The 5,987-nt window shown below is 36.8% G+C and overlaps 1 protein-coding gene across 2 annotated transcripts in view; it reads left to right on the plus strand.

Annotated features, from left to right (window-relative positions):
• LOC106880872 (E3 ubiquitin-protein ligase RNF38) overlaps window positions 1-5,987 on the plus strand; it is a 269,382-nt gene that overhangs the window by 208,076 nt on the left and 55,319 nt on the right. The window lies entirely within an intron of this gene.

Genomic DNA, 5,987 nt, shown 5'->3' on the forward strand with positions numbered 1-5,987 from the left:
TTTCTCTCTCTCTCTCTCTTTCTCTCTCTCTCTCTCTTTCTCTCTCTCTACCCTCTTCTAATTCTCTTTATTTCTTGTTCTCTCTCTTGATCCATCTCTGTGGTTTGTGTATCTATACGTTTGTGTGTGTGTGTGTTACGTGTATATGCATGAATGTGTATATGTATGTATATATATATGTATGTATATATATGTATGTATATATATATATATATATATATATATATATATATATATATACATACACACATATATACACACACACATATATATATACATATATATATATATATGCAGTTTTATATATATGCATATATTGAACTGCCACTAGTTTCTAAAAGAAAAGTAAATACAACCGTCCTACCATTCATTGATAGAAGTATCGATTCTTTTATGTATTTGCTGTGTTTTTTCTTTTAATTTTTTTTTTATTTTATTTTATTTTCCTTTACTTGATAAGTTATTCAAGTTCAGTTTAGTTTGAATTTGAAAACTATTGCTGACATTTCTGTTCCCTCTGGAGTACAGATAAACAAAACACAACACAACACACACACACACACACAAACACCAACGCCCCGCATGTGTGCGTGTTCACTTAAAATAACTTGACATACATGTTGGACCTGTTACTTTCAGAGGCAAGGGAAGATGGGAGTGTTGTATGGAGAGCCAGAGTAAAAATGAATGACTCACCAGAGAGAACAGTGGTTGTCTTCCCCTTTATATTAGTAACAGTAGCTGTAGAAGGAGTTAGGGGTGATTGTGAAGTGATTGCTGGGGTCCCTAACCATTTTTTGCACCTTAGAGTAGTTTCATGCAATACAATTTTCCCATGGAATGGGGGCATCACATGACTAACGAAACACAATAAAGTGGATAATATATAATTCAGTTAACGTGTATAATACAGGCATGGTTGTGTGGTAAGTAGATTGCTTCTCAACCACATGGCTCTGGGTTCAATCCTATTGCATGGCACCTTGGGCAAGTGCCTTCTGCTATGGCACCAAGTCAACCAAAGTCTTGTTAGTGGATTTGGTAGACGAAAAATGATTTATGGCCCAGAACTGGTCTGTAACCTGGTGATTGGGGGCCCCTGCTCTGTTGGACCCAACCTTTAATGCATCCAGTCTTTGTCCACTGTCATTAGCTTCTTTATCCTTCCATGGGAACTACTGTGATCACCACCTCTACTTTGAGGTTATTTCAACTCTGAGAGTTCTCCTTGCAGAGAGATTGGGATTTGGTTTCAGAAGTTAATCCCTTCTTTTTTACCTCTTTTTTTTTTTTTTTTTGTAATCATTGCATTTGTTTTCATTATACGAAAACACAAACATGGTTGGTATACCCTTATATTAAATGTGGTTATATTGAGCCTAATTCCTGTATATGCATGTCATAGCTAGCCAGGATTACAGTTAAACACTTACTACTTACATATACCCCTACACACACATACATGTGAGTACATATGTGTGTTTTTTTAATAGGTAAACCTCAGTTTGTGTTGATGGATGGAGTGAGGAAAGCTTTGGTGGTTAGAGGTGTTGGAGTAAGAGAGGCAAGAGAGTTTATAAATGATAGGAAAGCTTGGAGAATGTTTGTGGATAAATGAGTGAACTTTGATGTTGCTCAAAGCAGTATGGAACCAGCATATGCTGTCAAGCTCTGCTGCTGATGCTGATATTGAGGGTTGCATTCTATACCTTGACCTGAGCATAAAACAGGCCCACCCCTTTGAGCTGGGAAATGAATGGAATGCCTGGTGTATGTCTTGTTGTGGCTACCCCTGCCTAAATAAAGTGGGGAATGGGCCTGGGTATATATATTTATATAGGAACTTGTGGCCTGTCAGCATTTCTCAAGATATTCTGAAACACAATGCACACCAAGCAAAATGCTTGGCAATATTTTGTCCCTCTGGTATTTCGTCTGTCTTTACGTTCTGAGTTCAAATTCCGCCAAGGTTGACTTTTGCCTTTCATCCTTTCGGGGTCGATAAATTAAGTACCAGTTGCATACTGGGGTTGATCTAATCAACTGGCCATCTCCCTAAACATTTCGGGCCTTGTGTCTCGAGTAGAAAAGAAGTTTTTGTCCTTCTTTACATTCTGAGTTCAAATTCCACCAAGGTTGATTTTTGCCTTTGATCCTTTCAGAATCGATAAAATAAATACCAGTTGAGCACTGGGGGTCAATGTAATCAACTGACAAGGGGATACCAAAAAGTTCCTGGCTTTGGATAAAAGGAAATACAGGGGGATCAGTTAATTATGATTTTATTCAACATATTCCTCCCTGAGATTCCCACACTTATTACAGTGGTCCTTCAGTTTTTCTAAACCCTGTGAAAAGACTTGGAAGGTTGGGCCTCCAACCAGACCTTTCGCAATATCCTTAAAGCACCCCCCTTGTACAGCCTCCCTTGAACTTGCTGGCCTTGTGCCAAAATTCAAAACCAATATGGAACACAATGGCTCTGTGCTTAAGATTCTGGTCTATTGACCATATGGTCATAAGATGAACTCTTATTAATGTTACTGAATGGCATCCTCCTAAGTCAAACATATAATTCTGCTTGCTCCCAGTTTACTTCACTGTATGATTGCTACTCCATGGTTTAGTGAATGATCTTGGTGTAAAGCTGTTCTGTCTGTGGAAACAGGTAAACCATTCTGTCCATGAAAAAATGGCTATAAAAGAAAATCTCCACATCCGAATTCAATGAAAATATTGCATTGAATTGAGAATCAAAAATAGGTAGAAGTTAGAAGCATAGTCATTGCTGTCAGAAACAGCAGTCACTTTAGAAGATACATTTTAATTATGGATGTACTCCATGGACACGTATATAGACATACCTTTACTCTCAGAGAGTGTTGTGTCTCCTATCACAGTGTGGGCTGGTTGTTTCTGCAAATTCACATTTATTTTTTTTAACTGTTGGGTTGTGTAGAAACCTTTATTATAATATCCAGCCACAGAAGAAAGGAGGATATTTATTGTAACTTCATATTTTAAAGGCAGAAAACATAGCTGCTATATTCTTTTGAACTTTTGTAATGAAACAAAATTTTATCAACACAAAGATTATTATGTACACATCATGCATGTGTGTGTGTGTGTATGCATGTGTCTTTATTGAATATTGCAATATTGAAACGTCATAGGCGTGAAGCAGTCTTTTCCTTCTGATTTAGAACAGGATTATTATTATCACTTTTGTGGTCTACGACTTTTCAAAGTATATGATAGATGGTCTAACATATTTTCCTAGTGTATAATAGATTTTTCATATCCCTTCAAAGTATATGGAAGTTTAAACATGATATTGAATTATAAAACAGAGCTTGCAGATGTTTTATGAAAGTCAGAATGACTGATTGATTGATTGATAGATAGATTGATAGGTTGGAAAATAGATAAGCAGGCAGGTAGGCAGACAGATAGATAGATAGATAGATAGATAGATAGATAGAAAGAAAGATAAGCAGGCAGGCAGGCAGACAAATAGATAGATAGATAGATAGATAAGCAGGCAGACAGATAGATAGATGCACACAGATAGATAGATTGATAGAATTGGTGATATCCAAATATGTAAATAACATTTCCAAAATAAATGTAAACATAAAAACCCAAGCTAAAGAAAAAGTGCAATATTACAATATCTCATCATTTGTGTTGTGGTTGAAGTCTGAGGCTTTCTGCTTCAGAATGAACACCTTTATAGAATCCTGTTTCACGTTCACACAATGGTGCCAGTTTAATGATAGTTTACCATGTGAATTGGTAAATTTATATATATATATATATATATATATATATATAAACATAATTAAAGGATCAGCAAGCATTTGCTTCACCATATACCGAAGTTCAGAAATAGCAGCTAAACCTTTACCCTTTTAATTTGTAATATATATATATATATATATATACATAGACACACAGTCATAATATTCTTTTTTACTCCAGGCACAAGGCCCAAAATTTTGGGAGAGGGGGCCAGTCGATTAGATCATCCCCATTATGCAACTGATACTTAATTTATCAACCCTGAAAGGATGAAAGGCAAAGTCGACCTTGGCGGAATTTGAACTCAGAATGTAAAGACAGACGAAATACCGCTAAGCATTTCGTCTGTCTTTACAATCATAATAAAATCTAAGGCGGAGAGCTGGCAGAAACGTTAGCATGCTGGGCGAAATGCTTGGCAGTATTTCGGAGTTCAAATTCCACCGAGGTCGACTTTGCCTTTCATCCTTTCAGGGTTGATAAATTAAGTACCAGTTGCGTACTGGGGTCAATCAAATCGACTTAATCCCCTGCCCCAAAATTTCATGCTTTGTACCTAGAGTAGAAAAGAATATTACGTTAAGTATTTTGTCAGAGACGTTTTTACAACAGGAAGTAAAATCTGAAATATATCATTGGTTACTTATGTTGACACATTGAATGGTGGGAAATTTTCAGTTTGGCTCCTATAAAAATGCACTGGTTAGGAAGATATTTTTTTTTATGTTGCGCATCTAGGGAAAAACCAGTCTGACAGAGTCCATCCTTAACTACACTATACTCACAGCAAGCTCTTGAAATAACAACTGCCCACACTTCTACTTTAGTGACTCATCCGTGGTGATACATTGATCATTTGAGAGTCCACTTGAGTCTTGACGACAGCCAACACAGTGTTGGTGACAGAGTAAGAGTTTCTCTCTCACCCAGTTATGTTCCTAACTTGGTCATCTTCTCTCTCTCTCTCTCTCTCTCTCTCTCTCTCTCTCTCTCATTCTAAAAGCTTGCTTAGATATTGCTTGTTTAATACATGAGGAGAAAGATTAAGAATCTTAATCAATCTTGAAGATTATCAGGAGACATAAGATAAAGTTATTATTAAGAAAGTTTGGGGAAGCTAATAACATTTAATCTTTAATTGTATGCGTATGCGCGCACGCACACGTGTGTGTGTGTGTGTGTAAGAAAGGAGAAGGGAGCTTTTGATTTATTAGATTCTAAGCTATTTTGATATTCTCTCTGAACTCTTTCAACTTCATTTCTTCTTCTTCTCTCCTTACTTCAATTTTCTATACGATCATGTTTTTTTCTCTCTCTCTCTCTCTCTTTTTTTTTCCTCCCTTTCTTCAATTCCGCCAATATTTGATGTCTAAAGAAAACTTTGAATCTCGTACTCCTGATTTGATGGTTTAATAATATCAGTGGAGAAGGAAGCAAGACCCCCACACACACACACACACACCTCACTACACATGCACATGTACACTGACGTACACACGTGCACATGCATACTTGCACACACACACGCACACACATGCACATGTACACACAACCCCCAGGTAATTCTTCTGTTAACCATTCCATGTCTCAATTCTGATATTACAGCAATTCTTTCTTTTTTCTCCCCCCCCCCTTTTCCATGTAAAGTTCCCATCTAAAGACAACATATATAGATTGGTCTTTCCTTAATGTTGTATTCCTTCCCCCACTTTACTTTCTCTTTCATTCGTCCTTTCATTTCTCTCTCTCTCTCATTCGCTCCACTTCTCTCTTTCATATGTACATATATGCAGACACACACACATACACACTCACTCACATATACACACTTGCACACACTATACTTGCTGGAATTTCTCATTAATTCTTACCACACCATCACCATCACCATCACCACTCCCCGCCAAAAAAAAAAAATCTTACTAAAATTAAATTGTATCCCAGAGTACACACTTTGGTTGCTGAGGTCATTATCAGTAAGCAAATGAAATTGTAAATGCATTTGCTAAAAGCCCATTGTTGTTGTCATTTATGAATCCCCACCACCACTGCCACCACCTCCACTATCATCATCATCATCATCATCGGTGATCTTGTCTCTGCCACCATCATTGTCATAAGTTATATGAAGTCTCTTCTCTTTTGAACAAGCAGTACCAACAGTATTTTATCTAAATTATTATTTC

This window comes from Octopus bimaculoides, chromosome 8 (genome assembly GCF_001194135.2).
Source record: "Octopus bimaculoides isolate UCB-OBI-ISO-001 chromosome 8, ASM119413v2, whole genome shotgun sequence".
Lineage (NCBI taxonomy): Eukaryota > Metazoa > Mollusca > Cephalopoda > Octopoda > Octopodidae > Octopus > Octopus bimaculoides.